The 16,451-nt window shown below is 45.1% G+C and overlaps 1 pseudogene; it reads right to left on the bottom strand.

Annotated features, from left to right (window-relative positions):
• Positions 1–2,253: 2,253 nt before the first annotated feature.
• LOC123057318 (uncharacterized) overlaps positions 2,254–16,451 on the bottom strand; it is a 35,802-nt pseudogene continuing 21,604 nt past the window's right edge.

Raw genomic sequence — 16,451 nt, 5'->3', positions numbered from 1 at the left:
ACGTTAAGCGTGCGGACACTACGGTTCGAGAACAATGCAGACATGACTGAGACACATCTCCGGTCAATAACCAACAGCGGGACCTGGATGCCCATATTGGCTCCTACATATTCTACGAAGATCTTTATCGGTCAGACCGCATAACAACATACGTTGTTCCCTTTGTCATCGGTATGTTACTTTGCCCGAGATTCGATCGTCGGTATCCAATACCTAGTTCAATCTCGTTACCGGCAAGTCTCTTTACTCGTTCTGTAATACATCATCCCGCAACTAACTCATTAGTTGCAATGCTTGCAAGGCTTATGTGATGTGCATTACCGAGAGGGCCCAGAGATACCTCTCCGACAATTGGAGTGACAAATCCTAATCTCGAAATACGCCAACCCAACATGTACCTTTGGAGACACCTGTAATGCTCCTTTATAATCACCTAGTTACGTTGTGACGTTTGGTAGCACCCAAAGTGTTCCTCCGGGAAACGGGAGTTGCATAATCTCATAGTCATAGGAACATGTATAAGTTATGAAGAAAGCAATAGCAACATACTAAACGATCGGGTGCTAAGCTAATGGAATGGGTCATGTCAATCAGATCATTCAACTAATGATGTGACCTCGTTAATCAAATAACAACTCTTTGTTCATGGTTAGGAAACATAACCATCTTTGATTAACGAGCTAGTCAAGTAGAGGCATACTAGTGACACTAAGTTTTTCTATGTATTCACACATGTATTATGTTTCCGGTTAATACAATTCTAGCATGAATAATAAACATTTATCATGATATAAGGAAATAAATAATAACTTTATTATTGCCTTTAGGGCATATTTCCTTTAGATGGGAGATGAAGGAGAGTGAGAGGAAGATGTAGAGGAAGATGTAGGCTTGGGTGTGCTTAAATAGCCGAGGTGCACCGTTTTAACATTTTGTTTTCGTCTCCCTCGTAATGGCATGGGAAACGAGCAATGTGGCATCAAGTCACCCGAGCCAACCCATGTGTACACGCGCATGCATTGGGGTAGTAATGCCAACGACCTGCGTAGCACTCTAGGAATTAAAAATGCGTCGAGAGATGAGTTTGATGCCATGCATGCAGCGGCTAGCGATGGTTGGTCATCTAGACCCATCTAGAATGGGTAAATAGCCATAATGCGATGAGGGTGTTGGCGGGCTTGCTCGCCCTTGATCCCATGCATTCAACGTCAAACATTGTGCGGGCTGCCGCAGTAGGGCTACGCGCGCGTGCATGCTTTTTAGGCCGAATGCAGCGTCGTGTCCATCGGTCCAACGGGTGAGCTGCTGTAATTAAGCCCAACAACACATGGCAGGCCTGCTCAGTCTTACAATGTAAAAAATGGGCTAAAACGACCAGCCAATGAAAGCGCAGCACACGGATCTGTGACATGGCTCCTGATCCAGACCGTTGCTTATGTTCACATCCATCCAATGGTCCAGAATGCTGCATGTTATAATATTCAGCATCTTCGAATCAACCAATCAGAGTGCAGCCCGTGGATCGCTGACATAGCCCTAGTGCATGATCCAGACCGTCCATTCATAGCGATCCAATGGCCCAGAGGAGTGTGGGGTTTCGATGGGGTTTTGATGTGGTTTTGAGGGGTTTTCAACGTTTAGGGTTGAGCATAACTAATTCAGAACAAAATCAAAAATATATAAAACTTGTGTCGATCATTGTTCTATGTGACTAAGTATCAGGAAAAAATAAGAAACTTGTACTACGGATGTTTTCATGAAAAAACCTTCACAATAGATGGCTATCAAGAACGAGGTTGTAGGGTTTTGAAGAGAAGTGAGCTAGGGTTTAGTGTTAAACATGTCATACTTGATCGAAACGATCCAATATCAGGAAGGACTCTTATATACACACACTAGATGTCAAGTTTCCTTTTTGGGCTCATTTAGAGAAGGTCGAAAAAAAACTTGCTTACAAATGGGTCTGTTTTTCCTAGCTTTGGAGGGGTTTTGGAGGTCACGTGGAGCACATTTTTCATGTCCATAGTTTCACATAATAAAAGTGCCCCGATTAATCAACTAACATGCATAATAGTCCAGAAATCATTATAACACCAATACCACAGACCAAATAACTTGAAATTTGAATTTTGTCTCAAACTTGAATAGTATTACACAAATACACATCATATCAAAGTAAAAACACCATTACACAAATTCAGGAAAGGTTTTATTACTACAACATAGTAGCAATACACAAGTTTCAACAATTTTTCAATTCTGCTTCTTCCTACCACTCGATTTCTTCTTCTTTTTACCAATTCTTGTTTTTGGTTGTACAACACCCAGTTCACTCAAGCTCTTGATTTTCTTCATTGAACTGCCTGGAACACAAGCTTCATTTCGCACCACAACAGTTGCAGTATCATCAGACCCAATATCACCAGTTGGCAACACAACTTCCACTATAGGCTCAGTTGGCACCACATTAGCTGGAATATCTTTAGTTGGCAACTCAAATTTCAACATAGGCTCAGCTTGCACAACATCAGCTGGAATATCTTCAGAGGTACCCATATCTTCAGTTGGCACCACAACATCAAAATCTTTCTCATCTTGCAGCAGCACATCCAACTCTTGCTCATTTTGCACCACACCATCCAAGTCTGGTTGAATGTGTATTGTTTCACCAAAACTTCTCTTTCTTCTAGAGCCATCACCTCTTGCTTTTTTCTTTGGCCAACACTCTTCAACAACAAGGGGCTCACCTGCACGCTTCCTCCTAAAAAGATAAAGCACGTCAACTAGTTAGTGATTGAAAAATGCAACAAAATAGTAAACAATGCAAACATATGCCCACATACTTTGGCCTTTCAGGAGTGTAACAACATTTGGGAGATCCAACTCGGTGCCCAAGTTGCTGGCACAACTTGCATCTAGTTTTGTTACCTTTTTGGGACCTTTTTGGCTTTGCATCCTTCTTTCCCTTGCCCATTTTACTACTCCCACCTTACTCAAACCATGCCTTGAATCTACTATCTTTAGGCGTGCCAGCCTTTCTTTTTCTTAGGGGAGGACACATGGAAAATTCAATTTCCACTTCAGGCCACTGAGACTGATCTGTAAGTGCTGGAATTGGAGTTGCATCTGCAGCCTTGAATCTTGCTACTGAGTAATATTCGTGCAAATATGGGTGCATTTTTTTCTTTATTCGGGAGGCCAAGAAAAATATGGCATGATCACATGGTTTCCCAGTGTGCAGCCACTCCAAACAAGTGCAATCATGCATTTTAGTGTTAACAACATGCCTTCTACCAGTTTTGGTATCTCTACTCCAGCACCCCACACAGAAGATTTTTCAACAAATAAATGTGTAAGATTTCCGCTCCTGTTGACCACCTGTTGTATCACTGCAGGAAGCGTATCCCCTTGTAGACAATCACCAATCCTTCTTCTCCATTCCCACAAGCACATGATCATGATCCTAATTTGGTCAACCATGTCATGCACATGCAAATTTTTTAACTGCTTCACCTTGTTGTTAAAACTTTCTGCCAAGTTGTTGTTGATATGATCACACTTGATGGCAGTGTTAAATCCTGACCTATACCATAGTAGAGAATGGTAGGTGTTCACCCATGGACCAAACTCAGGGCATGCTGGCATTATCGTACCAAGATGATATGAATTTGTCTGTTTAGTATAAGATCTTGCTGCTGGCCACATGCGACCAAATTCTTCCCCTCTGAATTTTTTGATCAAATTCATCCACATATGGCCGAAGCACTCCCTCTGCCCATAATGGGGGAAAACATTCTTCACTGCGTTTTCTAGCCCTTTGCATGCATCTGTGTGGACTACCAAAGGTGACACTAGCTCTATGCATCTTTTCAACTGCGTCATGAACCATGTCCACGGGACCTCTATCTCTGACTGAAATAAGCCAATAGCAACAGGGAACATCCAATTGTGTCCGTCCAAAGCATTGCAAGCTGCCAATTGACCATTACAGTTGCCAGTCAAAAATGATGAGTCTATGCTCAAATATGGACGACACCCTGTCTTGAAGCCATCAATGCAAGGCTTTAAAGCCATAAAAAACTTAGAGAAAATGACTCTTTCATTCTTTGTTACCTCAGTATCTATCTCCACAACACTTCTAGGTGACCTCTTCTCCACCTCTGCTTTGAATTTATAAAGCATCCTAAAAGTATTTGCCCAGTCACCATATAATTGTTTCATTGCCCTTTGTTTTGCCTTCCACATCGTGTTATACTTCACCTTAATGGGGTATTGCTTTTGCAAGTCTACTTTAAGTTTCTTTGCAGTAGTGTTTGGTTTCTTGGCTAGAATATGAGTGATCTTTTCTGCAATCCAAAGTTGTGATGTCATGGTTGATACTCTCTGTGAACTTGTAATACAAGTATGTGTTGGAAATATGCCCTAGAGGCAATAATAAAAGCATTATTATTATATTTCCTTGTTCATGATAATTGTCTTTTATTCATGCTATAATTGTGTTATCCGGAAATCGTAATACATGTGTGAATAATAGACACCAACATGTCCCTAGTAAGCCTCTAGTTGACTAGCTCGTTGATCAACAGATAGTCATGGTTTCCTGACTATGGACATTGGATGTCATTGATAACGAGATCACATCATTAGGAGAATGATGTGATGGACAAGACCCAATCCTAAACATAGCACAAGATCGTATAGTTCATTTGCTAGAGTTTTCCAATGTCAAGTATCTTTTCCTTAGACCATGAGATGGTGTAACTCCCGGATACCGTAGGAGTACTTTGGTATACCAAACGTCACAATGTAACTGGGTGACTATAAAGGTATACTACGGGTATCTCTGAAAGTGTCTGTTGGGTTGACACGAATCAAGACTTGGATTTGTCACTCCGTATGACGGAGAGGTATAACTGGGCTCACTTGGTAATGCATCATCATTATGAGCTCAAAGTGACCAAGTGTCTGGTCACGGGATCATGCATTACGGTACGAGTAAAGTGACTTGCCGGTAACGAGATTGAACGAGGTATTGGGATACCGATGATCGAATCTCGGGCAAGTAACATACCGATTGACAAAGGGAATTGTATATGGGGTTGCTTGAATCCTCGACATCGTGGTTCATCCGATGAGATCATCGAGGAGCATGTGGGAGCCAACATGGGTATCCAGATCCCGCTGTTGGTTATTGACCAGAGAGCAATCTCGGTCATGTCTACATGTCTCCTGAACCCGTAGGGTCTACATACTTAAGGTTCGGTGACGCTAGGGTTGTAGGGATATGTATATGCAGTAACCTGAATGTTGTTCGGAGTCCCGGATGAGATCCCGGACGTCACGAGGAGTTTCGGAATGGTCCGGAGGTAAAGAATTAGATATAGGAAGTCCTATTTCGGCCATCGGGACAAGTTTCGGGGTCACCGGTATTGTACCGGGACCACCGGAAGGGTCCCGGGGGTCCACCGGGTGGGGCCACCTATCCCGGAGGGCCCCATGGGCTGAAGTGGGAAGGGATCCAGCCCAAAGTGGGCTGGGGCGCCACTTCCCCCTAGGGCCCATGCGCCTAGGGTAGGGGAAACCGTAAAGGGGGGCGCCCCCTTGCTTGGGGGCAACCCCCCACGCCTTGGCCGCCGCCCCCCTAGGAGATTGCATCTCCTAGGGCCGCCCCCCTAGGTTCCCTATATATAGAGGGGGGAGGGAGGGCAGCCGCACCCATGCCCTTGGCGCCTCCCTCTCCCCTCTAACACCTCCTCCTCCTCCGTAGAGCTCGGCGAAGCCCTGTCGGAGTACTGCTTCTCCACCACCACCATGCCGTCGTGCTGCTGCTGGAGCCATCTTCCTCAACCTCTCCTTTCCCCTTGCTGGATCAAGAAGGAGGAGACGTCACGCTGACCGTACGTGTGTTGAACACGGAGGTGCCGTCCGTTCAGCGCTAGGATCTCCGGTGATTTGGATCACGTCGAGTACGACTCCCTCGTCCCCGTTCTTTGAACGCTTCCGCTCGCGATCTACAAGGTATGTAGATGCATCCGATCACTCGTTGCTAGATGAACTCATAGATGGATCTTGGTGAAACCGTAGGAAAATTTTTTGTTTTCTGCAACGTTCTCCAACAGTGGTATCAGAGCCAGGTTTATGCGTAGTTCTCTTTGCACGAGTAGAACACAATTTGTTGTGGGCGTAGATGTTGTCAACTTTCTTGCCGCTACTAGTCTTATTTTGCTTCAGCCGTATTGTGGGATGAAGCGGCCCAGACCAACCTTACACGTACGCTTACGTGAGACCGGTTCCACCGACTAACATGCACTAGTTGCATAATGTGGCTGGCGGGTGTCTGTCTCTCCCACTTTAGTTGGAGCGGATTCGATGAAAAGGGTCCTTATTAAGGGTAAATAGAAGTTGACAAATCACGTTGTGGCTTTCACGTAGGTAAGAAAACGTTCTTGCTAGAACCCTATTGCAGCCACGTAAAACTTGCAACAACAATTAGAGGACGTCTAACTTGTTTTTGCAGCAAGTGTTTTGTGATGTGATATGGCCAAAGTTGTGATGAATGATGAATGATATATATGTGATGTTCATGCTATTGTAATAGGAATCACGACTTGCATGTCGATGAGTATGACAACCGGCAGGAGCCATAGGAGTTGTCTTTATTTTTTGTATGACCTGCGTGTCATTGAGAAACGCCATGTAAATTACTTTACTTTATTGCTAAACGCGTTAGCCATAGTAGTAGAAGTAATAGTTGGCGAGCAACTTCATGGAGACACGACGATGGAGATCATAATGATGGAGATCATGGTGTCATGCCGGTGACAAGATGATCATGGAGCCCCAAGATGGAGATCAAAGGAGCTATGTGATATTGGCCATATTATGTCACTATTATTATTTGATTGCATGTGATGTTTATCATGTTTTTGCATCTTGTTTACTTAGAATGACGGTAGTAAATAAGATGATCCCTCATAATAATTTCAAGAAAGTGTTCCCCCTAACTGTGCACCGTTGCGACAGTTCGTTGTTTCGAAGCACCACGTGATGATCGGGTGTGATAGATTCCAACGTTCACATACAACGGGTGTAAGACAGATTTACACATGCAAACACTTAGGTTGACTTGACGAGCCTAGCATGTACAGACATGGCCTCGGAACACAGAAGACCGAAAGGTCGAGCATGAGTCGTATAGAAGATACGATCAACATGAAGATGTTCACCGATGTTGACTAGTCCGTCTCACGTGATGATCGGACACGGCCTAGTTAACTCGGATCATGTTATACTTAGATGACTGGAGGGATGTCTATCTAAGTGGGAGTTCATTAAATAATTTGATTAGATGAACTTAATTATCATGAACTTAGTCTAAAATATTTACAATATGTCTTGTAGATCAAATGGCCAACGTTGTCCTCAACTTCAATGCGTTCCTAGGGAAAACCAAGCTGAAAGACGATGGTAGCAACTATACGGACTGGGTCCGGAACCTGAGGATTATCCTCATAGCTGCCAAGAAAGATTATGTCCTACAAGCACCGCTAGGTGAAGCACCTGTTCTCCCTGCTAAACAAGACGTTATGAACGCTTGGCAGACACGTTTCGATGATTACTCCCCCGTTCAGTGCGGCATGCTTTACAGCTTAGAGCCGGGGCTCCAAAAATGTTTTTAGAGACACGAAGCATATGAGATGTTCGAAGAGCTGAAAATGGTTTTTCAAGCTCATGCCCGGGTCGAGAGATATGAAGTCTCCGACAAGTTCTTCAGCTGTAAGATGGAGGAAAATAGTTCTGTCAGTGAGCACATACTCACTATGTCTGGGTTACATAACCGCTTGACTCAGCTGGGAGTTAATCTCCCGGATGACGCGGTCATTGAAAGAATCCTCCAGTCGCTTCCACCGAGCTACAAGAGCTTTGTGATGAACTTCAATATGCAGGGGATGGAAAAGACCATTCCTGAAGTATTTGCAATGTTGAAATCAGCAGAGGTAGAAGTCAAAAAGGAACATCAAGTGTTGATGGTGAATAAAACCACTAAGTTCAAGAAAGGCAAGGGTAAGAAAACCTTCAAGAAGGACGACAAGGGAGTTGCCGCGCCCGGCAAGCAAGCTGCCGGGAAGAAGCCAAAGAATGGACCCAAGTCGGAGACTGAGTGCTTTTATTGCAAGGGAAGTGGTCACTGGAAGCGGAACTGCCCCAAATACTTAGCGGACAAGAAGGCCGGCATCACGAAAGGTATATGTGATATACATGTAATTGATGTGTACCTTACCAATACTCGTAGTAGCTCTTGGGTATTTGATACCGGTGCATTTGCTCACATTTGTAACTCAAAGCAGGAGCTGCAGAATAAATGGAGACTGGCGAAGGACGAGGTGACGATGCGCGTCGGGAATGGTTCCAAGGTCGATGTGATCGCCGTCGGCACGCTACCTCTACATTTACCTACGGGATTAGTTTTGAACCTCAATAATTGTTATTTAGTACCAAGTTTGAGCATGAACATTGTATCAGGATCTCGTTTAATACGAGATGGCTACTCATTTAAATCCGAGAATAATGGTTGTTCTATTTATATGAGAGATATGTTTTATGGTCATGCTCCGATGGTGAATGGTTTATTCTTAATGAATCTCGAGCGTAATGCTACACATATTCATGGTGTGAGTACCAAAAGATGTAAGGTTGATAATGATAGTCCCACATACTTGTGGCACCGCCACCTTGGTCACATAGGTGTCAAACGCATGAAGAAGCTCCATGCAGATGGACTTTTAGAGTCTCTTGATTATGAATCATTTGACACGTGCGAACCATGCCTCATGGGTAAAATGACCAAGACTCTATTCTCAGGAACAATGGAGCGAGCAACCAACTTATTGGAAATCATACATACTGATGTGTGCGGTCCAATGAGTGTTGAGGCTCGCGGTGGCTATCGTTATGTTCTCACCCTCACTGATGACTTGAGTAGGTATGGGTATATCTATTTAATGAAACACAAGTCTGAGACCTTTGAAAAGTTCAAGGAATTTCAGAGTGAGGTTGAAAATCAACATGACAGGAAAATCAAGTTCCTGCGATCAGATAGTGGAGGAGAATACTTGAGTCACGAATTTGGCACACACTTAAGAAAATGTGGAATAGTTTCACAACTCACGCCGCCTGGAACACCTCAGTGTAATGGTGTGTCCGAACGTCGTAATCGCACTCTATTAGATATGGTGCGATCTATGATGTCTCTTACCAATTTACCGCTATCTTTTTAGGGCTATGCTTTAGAGACTGCCGCATTCACTTTAAATAGGGCTCCGTCGAAATCCGTTGAGACGACACCGGATGAATTATGGTTTGGAAAGAAACCTAAGCTGTCGTTTCTAAAAGTTTGGGGATGCGATGCTTATGTCAAGAAACTTCAACCTGAAAAGCTCGAACCCAAGTTGGAAAAATGCGTCTTCATAGGATACCCTAAAGAAACTATTGGGTATACCTTCTACCTCAGATCCGAAGGCAAGATCTTTGTTGCCAAGAATGGATCTTTTCTAGAGAAAGAGTTTCTCTCGAAAGAAGTAAGTGGGAGGAAAGTAGAACTTGATGAAGTATTACCTCTTGAACCGGAAAATGGCGCAACTCAAGAAAATGTTCCTGAGGTGCCTGCACCGACTAGAGAGGAAGTTAATGATGATGATCATGAAATTTCAGATCAAGTTGCTACTAAACTTCATAGGTCCACAAGGACATGTTCCGCACCAGAGTGGTATGGCAACCCTGTCTTGGAAATCATGTTGTTAGACAACGTTGAACCTTCGAACTATGAAGAAGCGATGGCGGGCCCGGATTCCGACAAATGGCTAGAAGCCATGAAATCCGAGATAGGATCCATGTATGAAAACGAAGTATGGACTTTGACTAACTTGCCCGTTGAGCGGCGAGCCATAGAAAATAAATGGATCTTTAAGAAGAAGACAGACGTGGATGGTAATGTGACCATCTATAAAGCTCGGCTTGTCGCCATGGGTTATCGACAAGTTCAAGGAGTTGACTACGATGAGGCTTTCTCACCGGTAGTGAAGCTAAAGTCCGTTCGAATCATGTTAGCAATTGCCGCATTCTATGATTATGAGATATGGCAAATGGACGTCAAAACAGCATTCCTTAATGGTTTCCTTAAGGAAGAATTGTATATGATGAAGCCAGAAGGTTTTGTCGATCCTAAGAATGCTAACAAGGTGTGCAAGCTCCAACGCTCGATTTATGGGCTGGTGCAAGCATCTCGGAGTTGGAACATTCGCTTTGATGAGATGATCAAAGCGTTTGGGTTTACGCAGACTTATGGAGAAGCCTGCGTTTACAAGAAAGTGAGTGGGAGCTCTGTAGCATTTCTCATATTATATGTAGATGACATACTTTTGATGGGAAATGATATAGAACTCTTGGACAGCATTAAGGCCTACTTGAATAAGAGTTTTTCAATGAAGGACCTTGGAGAAGCTGCTTATATATTAGGTATCAAGATCTATAGAGATAGATCAAGACGCCTCATAGGTCTATCACAAAGCACATACCTTGATAAGATATTGAAGAAGTTCAATATGGATCAGTCTAAGAAGGGGTTCTTGCCTGTGTTACAAGGTGTGAAATTGAGCTCAGCTCAATGTCCGACCACGGCAGAAGATATAGAAGAGATGAGTGTCATCCCCTATGCCTCAGCCATAGGTTCTATTATGTATGCCATGCTGTGTACCAGACCTGATGTAAACCTTGCCGTAAGTTTGGTAGGTAGGTACCAAAGTAATCCCGGAAAGGAACACTGGACAGCGGTCAAGAATATCCTGAAGTACCTGAAAAGGACTAAGGAAATGTTTCTCGTCTATGGAGGTGACGAAGAGCTTGTCGTAAAGGGTTACGTCGATGCTAGCTTTGACACAGATCTGGATGACTCTAAGTCACAAACCGGATACGTGTATATTTTGAATGGTGGGGCAGTAAGCTGGTGCAGTTGCAAGCAGAGCGTCATGGCGGGATCTACATGTGAAGCGGAGTACATGGCAGCCTCGGAGGTAGCGCATGAAGCAATTTGGGTGAAGGAGTTCATCACCGACCTAGGAGTCATACCCAATGCGTCGGGGCCGATCAAACTCTTCTGTGACAACACTGGAGCTATTGCACTTGCCAAGGAGCCCAGGTTTCACAAGAAGACCAGGCACATCAAGCACCGCTTCAACCCCATTCGTGAAAATGTTCAAGATGGAGACATAGATATTTGTAAAGTACATACAGACCTGAATGTAGCAGATCCGTTGACTAAACCTCTCCCTAGAGCAAAACATGAACGAGAAGGAGAATATCGATCAGGGGGCGGACAAGGCCGAGAACGAAGACCATAAGTCGGGTGAGAGGAGGAAGACGACACACCAGAAGTAGAGGACACATCTGTAGACTTATCCACAACACATGAACGACGAGTATAATGGAAAGGAAATGAGGGAAGAGGTGGAATCACTGGAGGTGGAGACGGGGAATGTATCTGTGATGAAGGTGGAGAAGGGGAAGGTATCAACAACGAAGGTGGAGAGTCATGCGATGAGGAAGGAGAAGAAACCGTAGGAGAGGACGGGGTCGGATCTGCAACAGCGGTACGAGGAGTAGGAATACTAGGCACAAAGGGTGGTGTATCCGGAAATGTAAGAAAAGAGATGTCCTCCATAGAAAAATTCGAGCAGGATGGACGCAGGTAGAAGGGACGAGATTCATCAAAGGTCACATCCCGGAAAATACGCATCGGGCGACCGACAGGATCCCAACACCGATAGCCCTTATGCTCATCATTGTATCCAAGAAAGACACACTCAACAGACTGAGCGGTCAGTTTGGTGCATTCATGAGGAGCAAGCAAAACATAGCAAACGCAACCAAACAAACGGAGCACCGAATAATCAGGAGAACCACCAGAAAGACGCTCAAGAGGAATACCACCCTGTAGAGCAGCAGAAGGCTGAATGTTGATGAGATAGGTGGAAGTGGTAACAGCCTCGGCCCAGAAGTGAGGCGGAAGAGAGGCGGCAATCATCACTGCACGCGCCATCTCAAGAAGGTGACGATGATTGTGCTCAGCCACACCATTTTGAGCATGAGCACCAGGGCAAGAGAACTAAGTAAGAGTACCCTGCTCAGCAAGAAATCCTCGCAGTGCATGGGAGATATACTCACCAGCTGAATCTGCGCGAAAAACACGAATAGGAGTGGAAAACTGGGTATGAACCATGGCAGCACATTTTTTGTATATAGGTAAGACCTCACTACAAGAAGACATGAAGTAGATCCAAGTGTACCGAGAAAAATCATCTGTAAAGATAATATAGTAGCGATGACCCCCTTTCGAAGCGAAGGGAGCCGGACCCCAAACATCAGAGTGAATAAGATCGAAAGGACGCTCGGACACCGACTCACTGTGAGGGTAGGGTAGCTGAATCTGCTTACCAAGCCTACAACCCAGACAATCCAACGAAGCGTTACCGGAGACAGACCCCAGAACACCACGATGGACCAAAGACGAGAGACGAGAACCACATAAATGGCCAAGACGATGAAGCCACTGCTGAAAAGAAGAAGAGATCGATCTGGAGAAGAAGACTGAAAAAAAATCGATCGTCAGGCAAGTTGCAGCGCCGGAGAAAACCTAGGCTCTGATACCATGTTGGAATAGCAACATAATCTTATTAGGAGGCTAAAGGCAGCATATATACAAGTACATGAGGATGCCAAAAGGCTAGAATGCAAAAGACCAAAAGTCATCACTAATATAACTCTAACACTCACCACTATTCTAGTTTAGGACAAATAACTGTACACCCTCACTCATAACACATCTTACGTTTACTAATCAGACACCCCTGCTGGCTGTAGAGAAATGAACTCACAGTTGAATATAAACCCATATATGAGTGTAATCTAGTTCACAAACAAGCAGAATAATAGTAAAGCATACGTGAATAGACGAAGCAATCCTGCTGAATAGATGGGCCACCCTGTAAGGTAAAATGTTATCATCAATGAAGTTTGGATGATCTTCTATGGCTAGTTTCACCTGATCTGGTAGCATGACACCATCATTGAACATTATTTCTTTCAACTTGGGAAGGTTGTTGATTCTCGAGAGAGACTCTACCTGGTCGACATGCCAGATGAGTTTTTCAAGCTTAGGCGCTACTCCAAGTTCGAAGTGGATGTCAGTGATGCCACCCCCATCAACAGCAAGATACTTGAGATTCTGGAACCCATTGGTCTGGATTATAAGCTTGCCCCCAGTGTGTAAATTAACATGGCAGAGATGGAGGCCACGTAGGTTGGGCAAAGCTGCGAGGGATCCCATATCATCCCGATCCAACAATGTGTTATGGAGAGTTACCTTGGCAAGTTTGCAGCAGTCTCTAGCAAACAATTGGAGAAGACGCCCGTACATTGTGACTCCACTGATGCTCAGGCTTTCAAGAAGCTTGGGTGTGTTTTTGAAGTGGGCACTAATAGCATCGGATGCAGGGATGTCACGAGGAGTAGCAGCCTCCCTGGCAGTGATAGGCAGAGGCTTGATCTCGATTGATAGAGACTGAAGGCACTCATTCAGAGCACTGATCCCTTGGAGTAGGTTCTCAAGTTGAGCTTTCCGGTCATAAATGACAACACCAAGCACCCTTAGCTGCCATAGCTGGCCAATCTCTCTCAGCTGAGTAGCATGATGTTTCGAAGCCTGTACCTGGGATAGCACTTCCAGATCCGTCATTTTTCTCACCATGTGAGGCATCTTCTTGACAGTGGAAACTGTGCTAGCATCACCACCACCAGTGTCAGTGCCAATACTTTGACCAGCCAGTAGACGCTTCAACTTCAGTAGCATGAGGTGTTTTATGGCAGAGTCCTTCATAGGAGTGTGCCGGATGTCCAGCACCTCCAGCTGCCGGAGTCTGTTGATCTCCTTAGGTAGCTGAGTAACATATGTGTTCCTTAAGCTCAGATACTTGAGAAGTATCAACGAGGTGCACACGTTCCTAAGCCAGTGTTGGTTATCTCTCAGGGATGAACAACCCTCCAGATCCAGGACCTTGACGAGATTTAACTGAGATGATGCACGTGATGGTTGTTGCAAGAAGTCGAGGATGCTATCCGAGGAACAGAGCCTGATGTTGCTGAGAACGGAGAAGTGGCGAGCCAGGTGCTGAGACAGGCGTGTGTCCAGAATATGTTCTTACCTGGCCATCTTGGTGATGAAGTTGTACACTTGTGCATGCACCATAATGCTCTTGACCTTCCCTACAACACCAATGCCATGAGGACAGACAAGCCATAAGTCAGCAAGTACCTCAAAACAATGCACGGCCTGACATACTGAACTAGGCCAGTCTTTTCTAGTTATCAGTCCTTCCGCAACCCACCGCCCGATTAACCTTCTCCGGTTTATCTTCTCATCTTTATGGAAGATGGCTAGATACAACAATCAAGTCTTGTATTCCCTAGGAAGATCGTCATAGGAGAACTTGATCATCTTGTATCCATTAGTCTCCACGGATCCTCCAAACACAAGGCTATTGCTCAACTTGTCAAGTTCCTCTTTGCTAATCATTGGATTGGCAAACAGAGCACGGATGAACATCTTTATGCAGAACTGCTCTACCTCCACCTCCACCCTACATTTCTCCAAGATCTCATGGAAGATTTCGGCGTTGTACTTCTCGTCATCATTGACATGCCGATTTGTAAGTTGGAGCGCTATATGGCGGTAATATTCAATGGAAGAGTATACAATGGGTTCTTCCCTATAGCAAAACTCGTTGGCCCTCTTCATGTATTTTGTGGTAACTACCACTTTCATTGAACTGCAACCCACATCTTGCAAGGCCTTTGTGGTCTCGTCCCATTTGTAGCCAGACGCATTATGGAGAACGACCAGTGTCCTTGTACCCTGCAGGTGCTCTCTAACTCTCCCCATGGTTTCTTGAATCAACAGATGCTCTTTCATCCTCCTCAGGACTTGTTCAATCCTCTCCCTGCAGTACTCCTCCTGCGACAGCTTGTCTTTGCTTGTTTCATCCACTGATTTATCTTGCTGGTGAAGCGACACTGGCAGCAGCTTGGGCGTGATCTGCACTTGAATCTTAAGCGTGATGTCTTTGATATTCTTCACGATGTGATCATCAACCGGTTTAGTTGTGGCTGCCATCCCTGGTGTGGTGGCCTTCTTGGGAAGCAGCTTCCGCAGGATGTCTATGAATTGGGGATGCTCGACACTAATCCTGCAGGAGCTGGCCTTTTCACCCGCTGATTCGACCATCAGATACTTCTTCATCTTGTCTACTATCTCGTCAAGGATCTTTTCCTGGGTTTGCTTTTGATACTCGCCGGCGTTGGTGTCCCGGGGCAGCACCCGCAAGATGCTGCGGAGTACTTCCAAGGGTTCAACCGGGCAACCTTTATTACCAGCTTTTTCCAGGTGTTCTTCGATCTTCTCCTTGATCCACTACCAAAAAATCCTCTTACACCGACGGCCTCATCTATGTCGATGGCCCCCGTCGGCATAGATGGACCTATGTCGACGGCCTGGGTCAGGCCGTAGGCATAGAAACGTTGTCGGCATAAGTCCATCTATGCCGACGGGGCCGTCGGCGTAGATGAGGCCGTCGGGACTGCTAGAGATACGCCTACGGGGCCCGTCGGCATACACCGGGCCCACCTACCCGGTCAGCGATGACCGTTTGACGGCGTCAAAACTACGCCGACAGGAGGTAACGGCGGCCGTCGGCATATCTATGCCGACGGCATAGCCATTGGCATAGAATTGCTGACATCACGGATCCGCGTCGTCGACACGTCATCGATTCGAGGGAGGGGGGCCATTGTGTGGCAGAGATATGCCTACAGCATAGACCTGGCCCATGCCCCTCTACCACATCATCGATCCGCGTGCAATGCCACATCATCGATCCGTGGGATTGTACCTTCGTGTGCACACCTATGCCGACGGCCTGGCCGTCGACATATATTTATTTAATTTAATTTTTTACTTTATATTATTTTTTGTTTGTCCACAAGATAAATATGCCTTATCTAAAGAAACATACCCCGATGGTATATTGATTGCCCCCTTACAAACGTTGTTGTTGCCGTGTCACGGAGGGGGGAACGGTCGACACGGAGGGAATCTGGTTAGTGGGGAGATTCGGAGTGTAGCACGATATATATCAACTAACCAATATCAGCTAGATAAAAAACAGATAGAACATAGTAGCATAAGTAGTAGCATTGCATAGATAAGGGTAGCACGGCATATATATTACCATTACAACATAGATAGTTCATAGTTCAACCCAACACGGCAATAATAAAACACCACCGGCTTGCTTGCTTGCTTTCTTGCTCCAAGGCCAACTCCTCCATGGCCAACTCCTTCA

Source organism: Triticum aestivum, chromosome 3A (assembly GCF_018294505.1).
Source record: "Triticum aestivum cultivar Chinese Spring chromosome 3A, IWGSC CS RefSeq v2.1, whole genome shotgun sequence".
Lineage (NCBI taxonomy): Eukaryota > Viridiplantae > Streptophyta > Magnoliopsida > Poales > Poaceae > Triticum > Triticum aestivum.
The sequence above is the reverse complement of the archived record's forward strand: the minus strand, read 5'-3'. Positions and strand labels throughout refer to the sequence as shown.